The sequence below is a fragment of the Sorex fumeus genome, unplaced genomic scaffold (genome assembly GCF_029834395.1).
Source record: "Sorex fumeus unplaced genomic scaffold, SorFum_2.1 ptg000010l, whole genome shotgun sequence".
Taxonomy (NCBI): Eukaryota; Metazoa; Chordata; class Mammalia; order Eulipotyphla; family Soricidae; genus Sorex; species Sorex fumeus.
In genome coordinates, this window is record NW_026606067.1 from 31,513,493 (window position 1) to 31,536,098 (window position 22,606).

A 22,606-nucleotide genomic window follows, 5' to 3' on the forward strand; every position below is an offset into this window, starting at 1 on the left:
ATTTATTTACTTTTCTCTAAGTTTTCAGGGTACATTTAAATATCCCACCCGCACGGCAGAGCCTGGCAAGCTATCCGTGGTCTATGCCAAATAGACCAAATTGATATGCCAAATCCAGTAATAAATGGATCTCATTCCCCTAACCCTGAATATGGCAGAGTCTAGAAGGATATGGAAGGAAAGGCTGATAAAATACCAAGGCAGAAATAGGCTGCCAAAACGCAGAAAAACAAAAATGATTGTCTGTACTTTTAATGCTCGTACGCTGGCATCTACTGCATCCATTGAAGACCTTATGGTACAAGCGCGAAAGATCAAGTACGACATCATTGGTCTGACCGAAACGAGAAGACATCAATCACATCATGCCGTTTTCGACACTGGAGAAGAACTGTTCCTTGGAACATGTGATAAAAGAGGCGTCGGTGGTGTCGGTATCCCTGTCAACACAAACTTAGCCACGAGCATTGATTCATTCGAATGCCCAACAACCCGAATCGGACGATTACACTTGAATAGATGTGGCTCACTACCGGCAGTTTCTATCTTTGTTGTCTATGCACCAACATCCAGTTATGGTGAAAGAGAAACTGAGAAGTTCTACATGGAGATGGAGAAGTTCTATAAAGAAGATCATACCTTCTACAAAATCATTGTCGGTGATTTTAATGCCAAGATAGGACCAAGAAGATCAATCGATGAACTCCACATCGGGACCCATGGCCTATAATGGAACGAACAGGGTGACAGACTGTCTGAGTTTATCATGTCAACCAAAACCTTCCATGGTAACTCACAGTTCCAAAAGGCTGAATCTAAACGTTGGACATGGAGTCTCCCGATGGATGGTTCCACAATGAAATAGACCACATCATATTCAATCGGCTGTTTTGCCTAACTGATGTTGCTGTTGTCCCAAAATTCCAAACGGGATCAGACCACCATCTTCTTCGTGCAAAATTCTACATCACAGAACGAGGAGAAAAGAATGCAAGGTTTAAGAAGAGGACTCCCAGAACGAACACCAACTGGGAGATCTTTGGCTCTGTTGCGGCAACATGGGAAGATGCTGTCATTGACAACATTGATGAGAAATACGATCAAATGATTCAACACCTCCATGATTGTGCGAGGAATGCCAAGAGAGAGATAACCACAAAAAAACGCCTTTCTTCGAACACTCTTGAACTTATTCGCCAACGTGGCTTGGCACATGCCTCAGGCAACCACAAGCGAACATCCGAACTGGCAAAACAGTGCAGAGAAGCCATCAAGGATGACCTCAAAAACAGGAGAGCGTCAGTACTGGTAGATGTGGCAGAAGCTGGGAAAAGCATTCGTGAAGCCCGCCTGTCCTTCACCAACTACAAAACCAAGATGACTGCCCTCCGACATCATGATGGATCTATCACATCTTCCAGAAGGGCAATGGAGAAGATTATTCATGACTTCTACTCAGATCTCTTTAATAACCACGTCCACTTGCCCACATACCACATACTACATGATGGATATGTCGTTCCCAATGTTCTCCCTTCCGAAATCCAACATGCCATCTCGTCGGTAAAGAAACAAAGAGCACCTGGCCCAGACAAGATCAGACCTGAACACCTGAAGAACTTACCATCAGTACTCATCAATACATTGGCTCGACTCTTCACATGCTACCTGTCTGAATGCAAGGTTCCATCCCAATGGAAAACCAGCAGGACTGTACTACTATACAAGAAGGGAGACATCCACGACATTGGCAACTATCGCCCAATCTGCCTATTGTCTGTCGTCTACAAACTGTTCACTCAGGTCATCCTGAATAGGATTAGCAGAACACTACATGAAGGACAACCATGTCAACAAGCCGGATTCCGAAAAGGATTCAGTACCATCCACCATATCCAGACGATTACTAAGCTCATTGAGGTATCTCGGGAGTTCAAGATGCCGCTCTGTCTAACGTTCATTGATTTAAAGAAGGCCTTTGATTCTGTTGAGACGGAAGCGGTTATGGAAGCCCTAGCCAATCAGGGCGTACAAACTCAATACATCAAGATCCTTCGTGAGCTCTATTGCGGATTCACTACCAAGATCTCACCATTCTACAAAGAAATAATCATCCATATCAAGAGAGGGGTTCGGCAGGGTGATACCATTTCACCAAAACTCTTCAGTGCCACCCTCAAGAACATCATGCGACGACTGGAATGGGAAAGCATGGGAGTGAAGATAGATGGTCGGCAACTACACCACCTCCGCTTTGCTGATGACATCTTTCTAATAACACCAAACATCAACCAAGCGGCACAAATGCTGAACGACTTTAACCGTGAATGTAGGAAGGTCGGACTACAGCTGAATCTTATGAAGACAATGTTTATGAGAAACAGCCTTGTTCCTGACGCTGCATTCGCTCTCAATGGAACTACCATCTCTGAATGCAACCGTTATATATACCTAGGTCGAGAAATCATTGTGATGAATGACCTGGCACCTGAGTTGCGCAGGAGGAAGAGAGCGGCTTGGAATGCCTTCAAGAACATTGAAGAAATAACTAAAAGGACAAATAACCTCCAGCTACGAGCACATCACTTTGATTCCACTGTTCTTCCTGCATTAACATATGCCTCAGAGACCTGGACCCTATGAAAACAGGATGAGAACACTATTCGGGTCTCTCGAAGAGGAATCGAAAGAGCTATGCTTGGAATATCACAATTCACTCAAATGAGAGATAGAATCTGGAGTTCTGATCTTCGTCAGCACTCAAGAATCAGGGACGCTGTCTCATTTGCCAAGACATCAAAAATCAAATGGGCTGGACATGTAATGAGGTTTGCAGACAACCGCTGGACTAGAGCCATTGCTGATTGGATTCCACGAGACATCAAAAGATCACGTGGACGCCCACCTACAAGATGGTCAGACTTCTTCGTCAAGACCTGAATGATCGGTTTGAGGCTCTGCATGTTCCTAGAATGAACAGATACCATTGGGCTACGCTAGCATGCAACTGGGATGAATGGAGACGTTACTGGCACCCGCTCGAGTAAATTGATGAATAACGGGGATTAAGTGATTAAGTGATTAAGTGATGTTTTACCATATTATCTGTAAATCAACCAAGACATTAATAGGTCCTGTATGATATGTCATTTTTTATAACATCAACTTTATCAAAAAGGTGTGATGTTTTACCATATTATCTGTAAATCAACCAAGACATTAATAGGTCCTGTATGATATGTCATTTTTTATAACATCAACTTTATCAAAAAGGTGTGAACATTTTGAATCATTTGTTTACTATATTTTAATATTTTGTAGTCTTAGTAGTATTTTATTTACTGAAATGCATTCTTTAATTTTTCTAAATAGTGATCAAATTTTATAGATACCATCCTTTTGTTCTTTTATTTTTTGGATACTACCTTCCTGAGTCTATGACTATATTAACTTCAGATGCAGATGCTTATTTGAGTACTAATATGGCGGATATTTTTTTTAATTTATTATTTTACTTATATTTGATGAAAATGACAAGGGTTCTTACTTGTGGTGAGTATTTAAAAGAAATCCTTCCATCCATTCAATTTTTATGATTTGAGAAATCTGTAGCCAACAGTATTGTAATATACTGCTTAAGTAGAGAAAATTTTTAGACGATGAAAAGGTTGAACACATCTGAAATGGTTGAGAGGAGCTAGATGAAAGAACTGAGCCAGAATGTCACTAAACTTTCAGTGGGAATTCTTTGCAAAAAATATGTCTTTGCAAAAAATAACAAAATGCCAAGGACGCCAAAGGAGAGCCACTTAAAGGATGAGGCATCTGAAATGATAGTGATGGAGGTGAATTCAGAGCCCTGGAGCTAAGTTCTTTCTTAAAGCTTATCAAAGGATAGACTGATTCCAGACTGACCTTTAGTTCAGGGAAGACCTGTCGTAAGGTGCAGACGTCATCCCAGCAAAAAAAGATGAAACCAATCACACTGAACAACAACAACAACAAAAATAACTGAAAATAAAAAGTCAAGATTTTCACATATTTTATTATATTGAAAATATTGGAATGCACATATTTATTATTTTCCTAGCCAATCTCAAGCCAAGAGAATTGATTCTCTCACTGTTCCGTAGTTATGATGTTTAATATCAAAGTGTTAGTGAGGTCATAATCTTGGGAGCTCTTTGAGAGTTTTTCATTATCTCTTACTTGTCACTTCTAATGACTATTAATATTCTTTGTGACTCACAGCTATATCTACCTTGGTTTTAGCCTCTTATTTATCCATGTTTCTCCTTTTCTGTCCTTACAAGAACATTTGTCAGTGGACTTAGGACCCGCCTTGGTTCTTTAGAATTATCTCATTTTGAGTTTCTTAATTAGAATGATGAAAATTATTTTTCCAAATATAAGAGTACATTTTAGGTTCTATATAGACATGTCTGTGGAAGGAAATCAGTTAAACACACTATAAGGAAACAAATTCAAATATATACATTGGTATGAAGAGTGATACATAAATTAGAATAGGTCTGAAGGCTTATATACATTGCTATAATGTGAATCATAGAGAGTTGACATTGAATAATCATTTAATGTTCAAGAATTTTGCAATTTGCATTATGCCTCTAGGATATCGATTCACAAAATATAACACTTATATTAAATCACCTGGTTTCCTATTTAAAAATGAAGAGATTTTAAGCTCCACTTCAAGCATGGAATTAATAAATCTGACAAGGAACCTAGGAAAACATATTTTAACAGGCAACAAAAGAATGGGGAAAATCTTTAGTTCTTAGGATCAGAATTTAATATAATCTTGAGAGTTATATAAAAATGGACTAAAATGTGCAAAATTAGATAGAGTGTTACAATAAGTTTATCAGAAGCATAGGCTTGATTATTTTTAGCCCAGGATCACTCCCAAGTATAGTATGCAGTACGCAGTCTGTGGATCAGAATTTGTAAACATTATCCTAAAATTTTTCTTTGTTTACTTTGTTGTTAAATATAATCTCTTGTAGAAATGCAGATATCATGTTAACTAATTGAAGTTTTTATATAAAATATTAACATAAAATTAATTATTTAGATAAGATCTTTAATATGTATTCATATTATGACTATATTAGGGGAAAATTGAGGCCTGCTATTAAAATTAAGCGTGGGTTAGTTCAAAGCATCTTCTGAAGTCACCCTCATTTTGACTATTAATATTATACATTTATAGCATATTTTCTGGCTGAATAATGGAATAGACAAAGGTACATGAGTCAAAACCTAAGGTCTCCATCAAAAATTTTTATATACTAAATTAATATCTTGCCACGTTGCCCCAAAGAGCAATGAATTAAGACATGAGAGACTGACATATGTGGTTATGTCAAACACAGATTCTTAGTATTTCTGTCCTCATTTTAGGTTTTATCTTTTTTCCTTTTGTCTTCTTTTCATCTTTTTCTAAGATCATTTTCCTCTAACTTTATTGGATAGTACATCAAAAGAAATGATAAAGTTTCCATAGAACTTTGCTTTTATTTACTACCTGTATGCAAATGAAAATTTTAAAATTAAATTCTTTTAGTTTTTCTACAAAGTTTGAAAATATTACTGTTTAATTTTATTTTTAGTTAGGGGAATCTCTAGGCTGCATTCTGTTGCTGGTGCTACATATACATAATGTCAGGGCTGGAGCGATAGCACAGCGGGTAGGGCGTTTGCCTTACAAGCGGCCAACATGGCCGACCCGAGTTCGATTCCTCCGCCCCTCTCGGAGAGCCCGGCAAGCTACCGAGAGTATTCGATATGCCAGACACAGTAACAACAAAGTCTCCAATGGAGACGTTACTGGGCCCGCTCGAGCAAATCGACGATCAACGGGAGGGCCTTTACCTTTACCTTTTACCTTACCTTTAATTTGCAAGTCTTCGTTGAAGTAATTTTGGTTTATCAACTTTTATGTAGTTTTTTATAAAGGTTTTATATTTATATCATTAAATATCAATGTATATATCATGTTTAGCATGAAAAGTTAATTTTATTCTTCACCACATAGTTGACTCGCCTTTACCTGATTCACTCACCCACCTTCAGATGTCCATTCTGGTGATCACTAATTTGCTCTTATAGTCTAAAAGTTAATTTAAATTTTAACTGATTTATTTGTGTTTTTCTATACTATATAATAGTAAAATAACATGTTGATTGTTCTCTGTTTTATTTCACTAAGCATAGAATTTTATCATATTATTCTTATTAGTTTAAATTATATGGTTTCACCTTTTTATATGCAGTGATATAATATGGTCTGCATATATATTTAAATATTATGTATGTAAAATATATATATCTAATATATCATTTATCTAAGTATCTGCCAATGGCCTTTAAGTAGTTCTCTACTTGTAGGCTTGATAAATAGTGCTTCAATAAACTATTTGTATATTCTTTGGGCAAGTACCCACTAGTGACATAACTAAATTGAATGAAATTTCTATTTATAATTTTTGAGTTATCTTTATACTGTTATCCAACTTACATTCATGCCAACAGTATATAAGGATTGTCTTCTCTCCACATCCTCTATCTTACTTGTTTCTTGTCTTTTTTGGTAGCAGTTATTCTTTATATATGTATTGTGATATATTACTGTTATTTTGATTTACATTTCCTTAACATTAAGAGATGATTGACATCTCTTTATTTTCCTGATGGTTATCTGTATGTCTTCTTTTAGAAAAGGATTCCAACATGCAGGTCATGTAATCAGCTCATTGACTTATAATGCCAACACCAGAAAACTTATGTTTCTAAGTAATTTTTCATTTATGCCTTTCTTTCCCTCACCACTTGAGTTTCCTCTGCAAAAATCCCTGAAGCCAGTTTTAATGATATTATCATTTGTTTTCTTCTATATGTTTTAAGGTTTCAGGTACTGAAGGAAAGTTTAATTCATTTTGAATTAATTATTATGTGCAGTGTTAGTTTTTTAGATTTACTCTTTTAGGGGGATGTCATCTTTTCTGTACAACATTTATTGAAAAGGTTTTCTTTAATCCACTGTATGTTCTTGACTCCATTGTTAGAGTTTACGTGTCTATTTATGTCTATGTATTTAGTTCTGAGTTCACAATATTATTTATTTTATTTGTGTGGCTGGTTTTATTCCAATACCATGTGGTTATTATTATTAGTAGTATTATTATTTTATTGTATGAGTGATATTTATTCTATTTTTTCTTTAGAAATAATTTACTTTGAGGTTTTAGTTCCATACAAATTTTACAACTTTTTGATTGGTTTTATGAGAATAGTGGCATTTGATATTAATTATATTAATCTATTTATTGCTTTCAGAAATCTGGATATTTAATGAGCTTAATTTTTCCAGTCCATGAATTACCCTTTGCTTTCTACCTTCTAACAAGTTTGCCATATCACACAATAATTATTTCTGCTTCGTGGTTAGAATAATTAAAGATCTAGTCTCTTGTCTGTTTGAAGTCTATGGTACAGTATTGCTGTTAATAATCAGTGTGTTGTAATCTAGTTATCTCATTTATTTATTAGAATTCTGTGCCTTTAAACAGTGTATGCAGTTTTATATAACTTTCCCCAACGGTCTCACAGTTAGAAAGTGGCGAGACAGATATTTACACTGGACTAATCTGGAGTCGTGCGTGTTGCCACTGCTCTAATTATGAGATAAATACATAACTAAATCTACCTTTTTTGTAATTACCAATTCTTATTTACCAATAAATTTTTGTGTCTGTTTGTAGCTAATACAAATACAATGCTTTTACTTTTGCTTCATTTAAAATAGCAGCACAAAGATATAGTTGTGGACACTGTAAAACAGGAAATTACTGAGAATATAACTTTCAGTGATTGGGTAGAAAAGCTTTTAATTTTCATCTTATTTTGGCAGTTACACATTTTAAAATAAAATTCTTTGCTGTACATTTCAGTTTTACTAATGTGATTATGTGGTCTAACATCAAAAGGGTTCACTGCTTAATGACCAATAACCAATCAGGCCAGAATGCAGGAGATAGAAATCGTTTTAAATAAATCAGTTTCAAGAAAATTAATCTTTGACAAATGGTGCGTGAGCATTTCCATATGAAAGTAATTTCTATTATGACTTCATAGAGCAATTTAAACTGTTTTTTTTTTAAATTTTTATTGTCTTTATTGGTACCAAGAGCTGCTACATTGTGTTATAATAACACGGAATATTTCTGTCTCTAAATTATCCACAGATGAGAGTGGATTTATATAGTTGTGTATCTTTGTTCGTCCTCTCTTCAATAATCATCCTGAGTATTTCATATATTGCTTGTGATTGTGTATGTATCTTTGTGAAAGTGACAGTAAGGACTGAATCAGAGCGATGTATCATTTACTCCATAGTGCCCTACGTCTTGTCACTGCAGTTGCATGTTTACAGTCAGCTTGGTATACTTAAGATTTACAAGTCATTTGTTTGCCTCAGGAACTCATCTGGCTTGACTATGTATTAAATTATTAAGCAGTATATATGTCTCCGTGTCCCAAACTTTAGTGATTGTAGATGTCTGACACTCCCCCCGCCCCCTTCCCCCAATTCTGCTACTTAGTTGTTGTTTTCATCCCAAACCCAATACGTCTTTTGTAATTTATTGAGTAACTTCACTGAAAGTCTAGAATCATTTTTCTAGTAGCAAAGTAGAAATTACTTTCCCACACATTTTGCTTTTGCGTTTATATTATCTGTGTCCCAGTTAAATATTTAATTCTAAAACAGTTCGTATTTTAATCAGTTTTGTTGCTATCATTAAAGGTAGATTTTTATCTTCCTTCATTCAGTCACTACATTTATAACATAAAATATTCAGCTATTGATGTGATAGTGGATAAAAATAAATTTTTTAACACAGTATAAATGAAAATGAAGAATTATGTTGGGGAATCTTAAACTTTTTACTAACTAATGAGGTGGTTCTTTTAACTGTGATTTCAAAAGAACTTTGCATTTTTATAAGTGTTTTAAGTAAACATTTATGATAATTTACTATTAAAATTATATTAAGAAAACTCTTTAGTGATTTTAATTAAACTATAGTCATGGCAGTAAAAGTAAACCCCCAAGAATCTATGCCATAATATGAGTTTTAGCTACTTTTTTTTTCAGCATTAGGAAGTTACTTCTCTAGCTCTCCAAATGGTAAATCTATTACATTTTGCTCTATTGTGCCTGGTGGAGAAAAATACAGTAAATGATAGCCTATGGTACAGGTAAAATACAGACATCTATATAATATTTGTATTTTGTGCTCAGGAAAGTGTTTCAAATACTATTTTGATTCTAATAATTTGTTGCTCCAAGTAATAATGTGGTAATTATTTCTATCTTCTTTTTTTAAAAATTCCATTAGGCTTCTTTTTAGCATTTTTCTACGTACAAAATCTGACCCACCAGAAATGCCTTTGTTATTTTAGCACCTGACTCCAATTACAGTTCTTTTCTTAATTAGTGACTATAAAGAGAAAGGTTACGCAACCAGGCATCATTTTTATGAACAACTGGAGCACAACCTTTACATATGTGAGGACTTGAATATTAGGTCCCTGACTCACAATGCCCACTTCCCCCAGTTCTTTGTATCTCAGCAATCTGCAGGATTCTTGGACTCTGGTGTAACACAGAGCTTGCAAACTCCTCATTAAATTCTCAATATTCTTGTATCAGCAACTCTGCACAAATGATTCTGGCATGGTGTATTTTTATTTTGATTGTCATTTTTTATTCATTAGGAAACCTATAAACACAACAATAAACATAACAATGCATCTAGTAGTTTGTAAAATGTATTAGATTTAAGGTAACTTATTTATAATTATTTTAGCATTTATACTCTAGGTATACACAGTTACCTATTTCTTCTTGTTTCTTCTTGTTTTCCACAATAAATAAAGTCATAAGTTTTATTATAACAAGTGATTTACAAAATTTTCTATAACAGAGTTTCAGATATATAATGTTTTAGCACCAATCCAGTACGACCTTCTCCCCACAAATGTCCCCAGGTTTCCTCCTATACTCTTCCCTGTAACCTTAACAGGCATTTTTTTTAAGTTTAGTTATTGTAGTTTGGGTCTCATGCTTATTTATATAATTTAGGGTCTAGGGTAACCAAGATAACACCTCTTTGATACTTCACATTCATTTTTCCTGTAATTCTGCATATCGCAGATAAATGAGACGATCCAGTGTTTGTCCTTCCTCCTTACTTGACTTAACATTATATACTCCATTGCCATCCATGTTGCAATAGATTGCATGATTTCATCATTATTTGAATCTGCATAGTATTCCATTGTGTATACTACACCTTCATTATCCACTCATCTGTCATTGAACATATGGGGAGATTCCATATCATAATGATTGCACTAAATTCTGCAGTGAATAATGGTGTGCATGTGTCCTTTTCATTGACTTTTGTCACTTCATGTAAATGCCTGGAGGTCTTCGTGTAAATGCCTGGAGGGTCACACCCACCAACTGGCGCCCTGGTGCCGTGCAATCCCAGCAATGGCCAAGACTCAGAGACTATAAAAACCAGTTCCCGGAACCGCGCAGCCGCATTCAACATCCTATTATGACATCTTATTATCTCATTCCTACTTTGACAAACTGGCAGGCTCCCGAATGTAGCCTGCCCACACGGCAGAGTCTGGCAAACTCCTCGTGGCGTACCCAATATGCCAGATACCAGTAACAATGATGAGTCTCATTCTCCTAAAGAGCCTTGAATATAATCTCAGGGCTAGGATGAAGGAGACGTTACTGGGGCCTGCTCGAGGCAATCGACGATTAACAGGATGATTTGTGATTTGTGTTTTTTGTGCATGTAAATGCCAGGAGTGGAATCACTATGTCATATGGCAGGTTCACTCTTAATTTTTTGATAAATCTTTATACTCTTTTCCATATGGGTATAAGCAGATATTATTCTTACAAGCAATGGACAAGAGTTCCTTTTTCATTATATCCCTGCAAAAACAGATAATTTCTCATTTTTTGTATGTGCCATTTTCACTGGTTTAAGATGGTAGCTCATTATCATCTTGATTTGTACTGCCCAGATAGAAGACGATAATCAGCACTTTTTCATGTGCCTTTGCCATCTGCCTTCTTCACAGAATTTAGAAAAGTTCTGGTTGTTAAATGGAGTTTTTTTTTTGCATTTTGATAGGGCTTTTTGAAATTATTGTTGTTGATTTTTTTCTTATAAAATGGCATTTTAATTATTTTTAATGTTACAGACTTACGACTTTCATGATTACATTTTAGTCATACAACGATCAAATACCCATCCTTCCACCAGTGCCCATTCTCTCTACCAGTGTTCCCAGTAACCGTCCAGCAACCCCCACCATCTATCCTCTGCCTCTGCAGCAAGCATATTCTCTTTTACACTATCTCTCTCTTCTTTTGAGTGTTACGGTTTGCAATGCACATAATAAGTGTCCATCATGTTCTGTCCATAGTCTATTTTCAGCACACATCTCCCATTTTGAGCAAGCCTTTCAAGCCTTCCAAGCATCGTTTACTTAGTGGTCCCTTCTCTATTCTAGATATGGAGGAATCCTCCTGGCCCTTATCTCTATTATCCTTGGGTATTAGTCTCCCATTATGTTATTTTATATTCCACAAATGAGTGCAGTCATTTTATGTCTGTCCCTCTCTCTCTGACTCATTCATTTAGTATGGAATTCTCCATGTCAATCCACTTATATGCAGATTTCATGATTTCATCTTTTCAAACAGCAGCATAGTGTTCCATTGTGTAGATGTACCAAAGTTTCTTTAACCAGTCATCTGTTTTTGGGCACTTGGGTTTCTTCCAGTAACGTCTCCATTGGAGACTTTGTTGTTACTGTGTCTGGCATATCAAATACTCTCGGTAGCTTGCCGGGCTCTCCGAGAGGGGCGGAGGAATCGAACTCGGGTCGGCCATGTTGGCCGCTTGTAAGGCGAACGCCCTACCCTATGTGCTATCGCTCCAGCCCGGGTTTCTTCCAGATTCCGGCTATTTTGAACAGTGGTGCAATAAACATATAAGTGCAGATATCATTTCTGCTGCATTTTGTATAGTAATTTCACATGGTATCTTTTATCCTGCATGTTCTGTGTCAATTCCTAGCCTTTCATGTCTAATCAATATATATGTATATATATACATATATGTATATAATACACACAGACATATATTATAGGTTTTGAGACCACACCCAGTGATGCTCATGGGTTCTTTCTGGTTCTTTGCTCAAGGATCAATCCTACCGGTGCTCAGGGACAATATAGAAAGCCTGAGATCCAACCAACATTCAGTGTATGCAAGCCAAGCTCCTTACTTGTTATACTATCTCTTTGACCCCACTTGAATCACATTTTTTTGGAAATTTTCTCTTTTATTTATGAGTCTAGCCAAAGGTTTGTCTTTCTTGTTTTTTCTTTACATGACGTTGCTAGTTTCATTAGCTCTGCACTGATTTCTTGATTTCTATATCATTGATTTTTATTCTACTTTTTAAAATTTCTCCTTCCACTAGTTTTGGCATGTCATTTGTGGCTGCTTCAGAAGTCATGTGTTTCCTTTGGGGAAGGAATTTCAAAATGATTCTGGGGTGAAGAATTTGTTGTTCTTTACTCCTGGGCATTCAGAAGGGAGCTGTCAGAGAGGATACATTATGGTTGTTGTCTACCATCTTTTTTTATGAACTGGGGAGATGAGCCCAAATATAATTTTGAGTTTGGAAATGGAAAGATCAAAATAATGAGCACCTGTACTCAATATCGATTTTCATACGTAGACTTCTGGTACCCGTGAAGAACTTTCTCACACAATTCAAAGATTTTTTTCAAGTTGCATATACGTAGAATCATCAAATTTAAAGAAATTTGGCAATTGCTTGATTTCCATTTGCCTCCAATAAAACTTCTATTACTAAGGTACAGTGAGATGTGAATATGTGATCTCTTTCAGGCTCTTAAATTAAACGATTCAATAATATTTTCATAAATTATTTCAGTATCTGATACCTTGAAATGTTAAGAAAAAGATTTTATCATTAAATAAGTACCTTTGGTTTCATTAATCCACCAAATCAGATGACTAGCCTCATAGAATGAATGCAAGATCTAAGGGTACTGTCATTATAATCAGGTTGCTTTGCATCCTAATTCTTGAAGTCTATAACTGGAACTTTTAATAGTGATTAAATTTTGTTCTTAGTACTCCTAATATTATGAGGACAAAACTTGTTGGGTGTGAATAGCTGAGTATCTATTATCTTGTTTAAATTGTTTGAAGACTGATATTTTTAATGCTATACATTAATGCCTTTCTATTTACTGTACTAGAATTTATAAGTCTACAATAGATAATTGTTTCCTCTGTCCACTTCCCAAGTCCTTAACTTTTGATCTCCTTGTTATCTTTCTAAGCAATGGCCTAGTTCTTCAACTCCAAATCTTTAATTTTTGTTTTTTTTCCAATAGCCATTTCCTCCCAAGTTCTATCATTGTTATCATGTTGTTGGCTATTCCACTTCTCATTTCACAGAACCTGTGAAACTGTGACTAATGTAATCATTTCTTGGCTATTTTTATTACTGCTGCAATACTTTTAACACCTAGTCAGTAGGTGTCAGAAGAATAAACAGTATTAGGGACTGCTCCTAGGACAAGAACCAGAACTAGAAATTAATATACTATCTAGATGTTTTGTTGTTCTTATTGTTCTACATATGTTTAATTATGGTTTAAAAATAATGATAAATGCCAAATTGTGTGCAATGAGATCACTCCATGTAGGGCTCAGGGGACCATGCAGTGTCAGGGACCGTACCAAGGATTTCATGCTCTAACCCTTTGCAATATCTCCCTGACCCCGGACTCATTTTACTTATTTAATTTCGTTTATTTACTTTTGCTTTTTTGGGCCACATCTGGCAACTATAAAAAATGGGACATCTTTTTGGCCGCGCAACGTCTTATTATCTCATTCTTACTTCAGACAATCTGGCAGGCTACCGAACGTAGCCTGCCCACACGGCAGAGCCTGGCAAATTCCCCGTGGCATACCCAATATGCCAAATGCCAGTAACAATGATGGGTCTCACTCTCCTAAGCCTGAAAGAACCTTGAATATGGAACTTTTTAAAATCTCAGGGCTAGGATAAAGGAGACGTTACTGGGGCCTGCTGGAGGCAATTGACGAACAACAGGATGATCGTGATCGTGAAGAGATAGGAAGAGGCTTTATTTGCATGATTTAAAAATATTACCCCAGAATTTTAGGTATTAAGTGAAGTGATACCATAATAAGTGCAATGAGTGATGAGTGAATGAATTGAACCCCATAAATGAGCAAAATCTCAGTCAGAAATGAGAATGAGTGAAACTCAATTCAGAATATTTCTTACAAAGGGCCTGAAGCAATAATACAGCAGGTAAGATATTTGCCTTTCACATGGCCAACCCAGGTTCGATACCCAGTACGCCATAAGTGCAACAAGCATTATCTTGAGCACAGAGATGGGAGTATGCCCTGTGCATTGCTGGGTGTGGCCTAGAAACAAAACAAAACAGGAACATCTCAAATATAAATGAAGTTGCTATTAACCAAATCAACTAATAAGAAGGAAGACACATCTCTGGCATTAGTAACATCAGGAATATGGTCACTGGAGCAACGGCAGAAATCTTTTATTCTTCCTCTTCTCTTTGACTGAGGAATCTCTTTTCTCAAGAAAAATTTCCTTTGCATATATCATCTCTGATGCTCACAGTGAAAAGCTTTGCCATTCAGTGGGTATTAGAATTCTTTCCTGAGTTCCATCAAAACATGCGACAGAAAAGCAGGTGAACAGTCATATGGAGAGAACTTGTGTGTTTTTTCTCTCTGAACCATGCCAAATCTCCACCTAAAACTAAATTAATCAGCACAGAAAGCAAGTCTAGAACCCCATTTATAAAAGTTCTGACATCAAGAACAAGAAGGAGAGCACCCTAAGAAGTCAAAGTGGAGACATCCTCACTAACACAGAAACTTGAACATCATGTAGTAATGGATATTCAAGAGAAGAACTCTAAGGTGTAGAACTTTGTACGGGAAAGTTAGGGGTAGAGGATGTACCATACACAGGTATCCCTATCCTACAGTCCTATATTTATTACACTAGAACAGGAGATAAGAAACTGTAGAATAAAAATAGGAGCTGTAGTCACCAACAGATACCATCTTGATGGCTGTTATAACTATTAGTCTCAATGACAGCACTGCTAATGGATAACTTTTTCAAATTTAAATTTTTCAAATTTAAATTTAAGAGGAAGGTACATAAGTTCTTCCTCTTCCATCAATGCTCTGACAAACCCAAACCCATCTGCATGGAAATTTCTCAGTGAAAATACCAGCTTTATCAACCCAAAGTCAAAAAACCAACACTGCCCAACACTGGATTTCTGTCTCACTGCCCTTCAACACCCAGTAGGATGTGCTACTGTGTGCAGATTTGATGCAGTATCCTGATGAATTATATTTTGGAGCTCATTCTCCATAGTAACATATCCTGAAGGAATACTTCTTAAGTGAATACTTCCACTTATCTCTGGTTGGGAGGGGGCCGGTGAAGAAAAAACAAACAAATTAAAAAAAAAAAGCTGGGCCAGTTGAAAGCCAAAAGTATTTATATCTAACAAACAAAATGGGCACTGGTGGAGGGATGGGTATTTGATCGTTGTATAATTGAAACCCAAGCACAAAAATTTGTAAGTCTACAACTGTACCTCATGGTGTTTCACTAATAAAAATTTAAAAAAATTAAAAAAAAAATAAACAGACCCAAACTCTGCTAGTCCATATCTGCTCCCTATAGACTTAGAGATTTAAAGAATTACCTGTTAGCATGGGTATCCATTGCCTGCTATGCTTCCTTATTGGCCTGTGGCCATTCAAACTGTGTTCACTGTCTTCTCCCTGACTGACCTTTGTCACCAATTAATACCCCAACGTCCTATTAAACTCATCTTGCTACAAGTTTCCAAACCACTGCCCAAGCCTATTTAAACAAGAAAGTCTAGTATTCACCATAACTGCAATCTTGAGCATTTTCTTAGTGTCTAGCCTGCTTGAACCCTGTCCCACAGTCGTCTGTGTGCCTGAATTTTACCAGTTGATTAAAATTTAATCAAATTTACTGATTAAAAGAGTTGAACAGTATTACTTTGCAAAAGCAAATTCCAATGTGAACCCAAAAATAGATGCATATCTAGATACTTTATATGTAAAAATGTCAAAATCCATGATAAATAATTAAAGAAAAATTAAAATTAGTGAGAGAAAAGAAAAAAACTCACATATAAAAAAAGCCCTATGAAACTGTCAGCAGATTTTTTAACTCAATCCAACACTTATTTATCTAATCTCTAATTGTTAATCAGTTGATCTGTTGATGTACCTTATTGAAAAGAATTAATTCCATTATATTTTAGCTAAACTATATAGAAAAAGGAAAAGTTACTTTTACTATTACATTTAAATTATAATTTACTGTATATTCCATTATATTTTTCTTTTAAATGAACAACTTTCACATAAAAAATAAAATACTATATTCAAAATAATATCCCAATATTCATGGTATTTTGTAATTGAAAATAGAATAGAATCAGTTTAAAATAACTCTACAGACCAGATGGCAGTAGAATGATAATTACACAGTGCTAAATGAAAAGACTTCCATCTAAGAATTTCCTACTCAGTCAGGTTATCACTCAGAATTAAAGGAATAGTAAAATATGTTTTTAAAAAACAACAATCAACATTCACTGAAACTAAGTAGAACCTCTAAGGAAAATGTAAGGTTTTTATAGGAAGACCCATTTGAAATTAATAAAACATGAAATTAACAAGCTATAGATGATAATATTGTACCAATTCTTTGTTATGTCTCTGCTCTTGATAAAGTTTTAAATTTCAGATAGTATTAATTTCAGTTCTGAGTTAATTTTTTAAAAATTAAACTTACCGGGGCTGGAGCAATAGCACAGCGGGTAGGGCGTTTTTCTTGCCCGCGTCCGACCCGGGTTTGATTCCCAGCATCCCGTATGGTCTCCCGAGCACCACCTGCAGTAATTCTTGAGTGCATGAGCCGGGAGTAACCCCTATGCATTGCTGGGTGTGACCCAAAAGAGGAAATAAAAAGAAAAAATTAAACTTACTTCTGTTTTGAAAGAAAACTTTTTGAACTTTTAAGGTATTCTATTGTAGTTTTTGAAGTATGGTTAATTTTACACAGGCTTTTTAAAAATTATTTATTTATTTTGCTTTTTGGGCCACACCCAGCAGTGCACAGGGGTTATTCCTGGCTCTGCATTCAGGAGCGGGCCCAGTAACGTCTCTATTGGAGACTTTGTTGTTACTGTGTCTGGCATATCGAATAAGTCACAGGGAGCTTGTCAGGCTCTGCCGTGCGGGCGAGATACTCTCGGTAGCTTGCCGGGCTCTCCGAGAGGGGCGGAGGAATCGAACTCGGGTCGGCCATGTTGGCTGCGTGCAAGGCAAACGCTCTACCGCTGTGCTATCGCTCTACTCCCGGGACTATATGGGATGCTGGGAATCGAACCCGGATCGGCTGCGTGCAAGGCAAATGTCCTACCCGCTGTGCTATTCTTCAGCCCCCTTTACTCAGGCTTTAAAATTTATGCTCACAATTGTTTCTTACAATCACTCTAATATTGGAGTGGGAAGTCCACAGTGAAATGTTCAGTTTCATTAATGATGGTGACAATTAGCCTCATTGGCTCTCTCCCTGTCTTTCTCTTGTTAAGGATTTACCAATTTTATTAATCTCTAATAAAATCTTTTGGTTTCCTTGATTTTCTGTTAGTTTTCTGTTTTAAAATTTCTTGATTTCGACTTGCAAGTTTCCTGTTTCATTTGGTGCTTAAATGGAATTTCTTGTGCTCTCCCTTTTCTAGACCTAGAGGTGGAAATATAGATTATTGATTTAAGAATTTCTCCTATTCAATATTATAAATATTATATATATATATGTCTTAGGACCAAAGAGTTAGTACAATAGGTAGGATGCTTATCTTGCTTGCACCCTAAACACGCAATATAGTCTGCTAAACCTTGCTATGAGTGATCTCTAAGTTCACCATCAGGAATAAACCCTGAATAGCATGAGGTATGGTCCTAAAACCAGTGTTTGTGTGTGTATGTGTGTGTATGTGTGTGTGTGCACGTGAGAGAGAGAGAGAAAGAGAGACAGAGAGAGAGAGAGAGAGAGAGAGATTTTTAATATAATTAATTTAACTCCAATAACTTTGTTCAAAATATTTTCTATTATTCTTTGGAAATACCTCCCCTACTTTTACCCGTAGAATGGAAGTATAAATCTTTAGTATTTAAATACTTCGGTATTTCTATAAAAATTATCTTGTATTTTACTGTTATGTATATACAGTTCTCTTATAATTATACATTGTATGAATTAAATTTTTCTAAATTCACAAACATTGTGGGCCTTCTGGTATTGTACTCTGGGAAATACTTACAATTATCAATATTATCTCAATATATTGACAAACTCATGTCAAAATATATTTCACCTAAATCTATTGATAAGGAAACATAAAAAAAAATGAATCCGGATTTGAAAAAAAAATTTGATACAGTCTATTTGGATAGGAAAAGGCAGGTAGGGAGTTAACAACAACAAAAAATCCAACCTTGCCATGTTGTGTCTGTCCAGACTCCAAACAAATATTTGGAAGGGCGTGAAGCACAAGCATGGAAGGCACTGCACTTGAGCCCCAAAATACTGTCCCTCCAACACCAGGACTTCCTATTTCACTGTGAGGCATCCCTAAGAAATCATTTGATGTACAGCAGTAATAGACAGCACAACTGTGTTCTAACCATAATGTGTAAACATAATCTGGACTGAACATTCCTCTCCTTTGACTCCCAGAGAGAGGGCTGGGTCCAAACAGGTCTATAATATGTCTTTCAGAGGCTTGTGAGGACAGATATAACCAAGCTTCATAATAGGTCCTACTCTAGATTTGACTTGGCCTTCATGTCCTTTGTTTGTTGCTAGTTTTGTATAAAAAAAATTTGGGGTGGGGGTGGGGCACCCCATGCAGTACGCAGAGCTTATTTGTGGCTTTGCTCAGAGATCACTCCTTGGTGTTCAAAGAACCATATATGGCTAAAAGGATTGAACTAGAGTTGATTGCATGCAAGGCAAACATCTGAAACCTTAAACTCTATCTCAGGCACATGTCCTTTATGTTTTGCTCTCTTATGATTTCCTTTGCACATAGACTTTCTGCCATCTAACAATGCTTTTTCAGCCACCTAGTAGAATCTTCTTTCTCCCTAATACCCTATAGTACCATCATTACACACACTTCTAAAGGTACAGAAGTAAGATAAATAAGACAGATTTGATCTCATGAGTGTTGGCTAATACACACTTCATGTAATCTTGTATCTAGTCTTTTACAAATATCTCCATTTACTAACTGAACTTCCATAAAAAATAGTTTCTCAAACATTTTCCAACTGTAAGGATGAATCCTCTGCACTGTAGCCAGAGTGATGAGAGTAACACTTTTCTACTTGAATGTTCTATGTAGGAATGTTAATGATGAAACAATTTGGTTTTTGTGGAGAGACACTTTCACATAAGGAGGATGAATGAATTCCCAGGTCTCTATGAAAATCCTATATCCACTATAAACTCTCCAAAGAGTCTCTAAAAACTATTCACATAGAGCAGAACACTCTTCAGATCATAAGCCACTAGAATGTAAAATATTAGCTTCAGGAGGATGCCTTCCTCTTCCCATTACTGAAGATTCCTGTTCCTCGTAGTCAGAATGCTTATGTAACATAACAGGAAGATAACATTTTTTTTGCAGAGTAATCCAATATAGATTTAGGAGACAAAATATTTTCTATATCTGCAAAAGCTGTACCCTGGTCCAATGTCAAAGGATAGCAGTTTAAAAAAAAAAAACATCCCTGTGAAACACTTTTCCAGTGGAAAGATAACAACTAAAAACGTGATTTTTAAAAATGGAAAAGCAAAATTAGGTAAAGGAAAATTACTTTACAGGAAAAATTTCAGGAACTCCTTATAAACACTGGATTATGTTATTTAAAAGTAAGTAATTTCAGTAACAGACTTGGCTATGGTCGTTGTGAAATATTATGGGAATGACAGAGTGGTGCTGGGAATAGGTACAGGGTATCACAGGCATACAAAATATTTACCCCACTGCTGAGCCTAACAGCAAGAGATCTATGTTTTACTCTTTAATAGTCACTTTGAACAGTGACTATCTAGTAATGAAATTATGCTCTCAAGCAATTTTCTGTATTATTTAAGTTTCCTCCATGTGTTGTATAATGTTTATTGTTAAGGGATAAAAAAATATAAGTTCATGTTTGAACTTTGTTTGCTATAAATGAGCAATAATTTTTGCCAAGAAAGTTTATTAGTTACTTGATTACCAATTATTTGATAGTTTTGTTTAAATGAAATTTTGTCATTTTGAAAATAATAGCAGGATGCTGCTGCCTCTAGATTGATGATTATTTCTAAGTATTTCAATCACAATTTGTAGCAGTTGAGAAAGGAAAACTTAAATATCCCCTCCAATATAATTAAAACTGTTATTAACTCTGTATTATTTAGAACTTAAGATGAAATTTATTTATGAGTGATTGTGTTTATATGTGTGTGTTCTGTTTTGGTGAAATGGAAGGACTCTATCCAAATGGGGTTAATTACTGAATGACCATGTTGACTGCTTTTGAAATACAAACACATGGATAATTTATGGTATTTATGATATTGTTTATAATTGAGTTATTTGTGAAAGTATTTTGAATTTTGGGCTTAAGTAAACAACTCAGCTCTAATTTTTAAGCCAAATAAATAATTGTGCCAACAAAATTCAAGTACAATTAATTTTCAATTCAGTTCTCTCTGTGTGGAAGTAGACAAGAAAGTTTAATCAGTTTTAAGTGGAAAATAATTAAATGGATTGAATTTATGGATGGAATCTTCTGATTAGGGATGTCAGGAAGCTAATTAAATCATTTCATCAGATTTTGGTGATTTAAAATATACCTACAAGTAATGTGATAAATAGTAACATAATAGGACTGAAAACATTGATTATTAAATTTAAATTTAATAAATTAAATAAAATTTAATAATAAATAATTATAAAATAATACCATTAGCTTTTCATAAACTTCTATATTTTTTAAAGCACCATTTCTTTTTGTGTTTATCTTTTCTTTGATTTGTGATAACAAAACTACTGAGGTCCAAGGGTATACAATTTCACCTGTTTGACTGACTTCACTCACCACCAAAAGTACTATTGCATTTTACCTCCAAGAAGACCCTCTCTTTTTTCTCCTTTAGATCCCACTCCCCACATTTATCTTTTGATAACCACTGTAAAAAACTATGCACACTGAAGTTGTGTGTTCGTGGGCTCTCTGGATGGCTCTATCTCACTGCCCCATGTTCAGTGCCCTAGAGCTGCTGTGTGTGGCCTGGATCAGGATGGCTATTGGCCAAGGGCAGACGAAAGAAGAGACGAAGGCCAGGCCGGTTGATCTTTGCAGCAGTTTATTACAAGGAAGTTTATCCCATAGAAGAAATGCATGTTATGGAGGGCCTAGATTCTCTCAAGCACATGTTCTCCTTGCTAGTCTCTCTGTGGTCCATCTTACAGCCCTGCTCTCTCTTTCTCCAGCTCCCTTCTAGTCTGGGCTGACACCCCACCCAGTCAGGTAGCCAAATCAACATAAGAAAGCCCTTCCTGACTGCTCCAGGCAAAATACCTCCTTAAGGTGTTTTTCTCTTTTGCTCAGTTTAATAAACTATCAACTATCAACTATTTCTGAGGCTATGCAGGAAGGACAGAACAGTGTTAGCCTACAAACCACCATAGTTTTCACTAAGTCTAAAATTTAGTTTTGATTTTTATGATTCATTTGATTTAGTGATTTATATTCCACATATAAGTTGAATTATCCTGTAATTGTTTTTACCTCCTCCTTTGCTTCACAGCACAATCATCTCCATCCACTTATCCCAAAAGTCTGTAATTAATTTAATTTGTCAGCAGAGCCTGGCAAGCTAACCGTGATGTATTTAATATGCCAAACACAGTAACAACAAAGTTTCCAATGGAGACGTTATTGGGCCCGCTCGAGCAAATTGATGAACAACGGAAGGACAGTGACAGAACAGTTTTATTTCTTATCAATGTGTTGCATTTATTTGGGTTATATTGCAAAATATAAGAAAATCATGTAGTTTTGGATACTTATATTCATTTTAAATATTTAACCTCTATATACACAAAGCAGCTCTTTCATAAATACCTTAAGTTAGTGATTAGAATTCGACCTGAAACAGTACAGGTCAATTCGATTCATTTGAGATATAACAACTCACATAGTACTGTTGCATTTCTTTTTTTACTTCCTTCTGTCAATTCAAATAC

General features: G+C 35.6%; 1 protein-coding gene and 1 non-coding gene across 2 annotated transcripts in view; one reads left to right on the plus strand and one right to left on the minus strand.

The window, feature by feature from the left end:
* Positions 1–22,606, plus strand: part of LOC130019997 (EGF-like and EMI domain-containing protein 1) — a 745,638-nt gene that overhangs the window by 287,137 nt on the left and 435,895 nt on the right. The gene's annotated exons all lie outside the window — the stretch shown is intronic.
* Positions 15,453–15,586, minus strand: LOC130020187 (small nucleolar RNA SNORA8). The gene has a single exon (XR_008791962.1). It is a non-coding gene; the product is annotated as a small nucleolar RNA SNORA8 (small nucleolar RNA).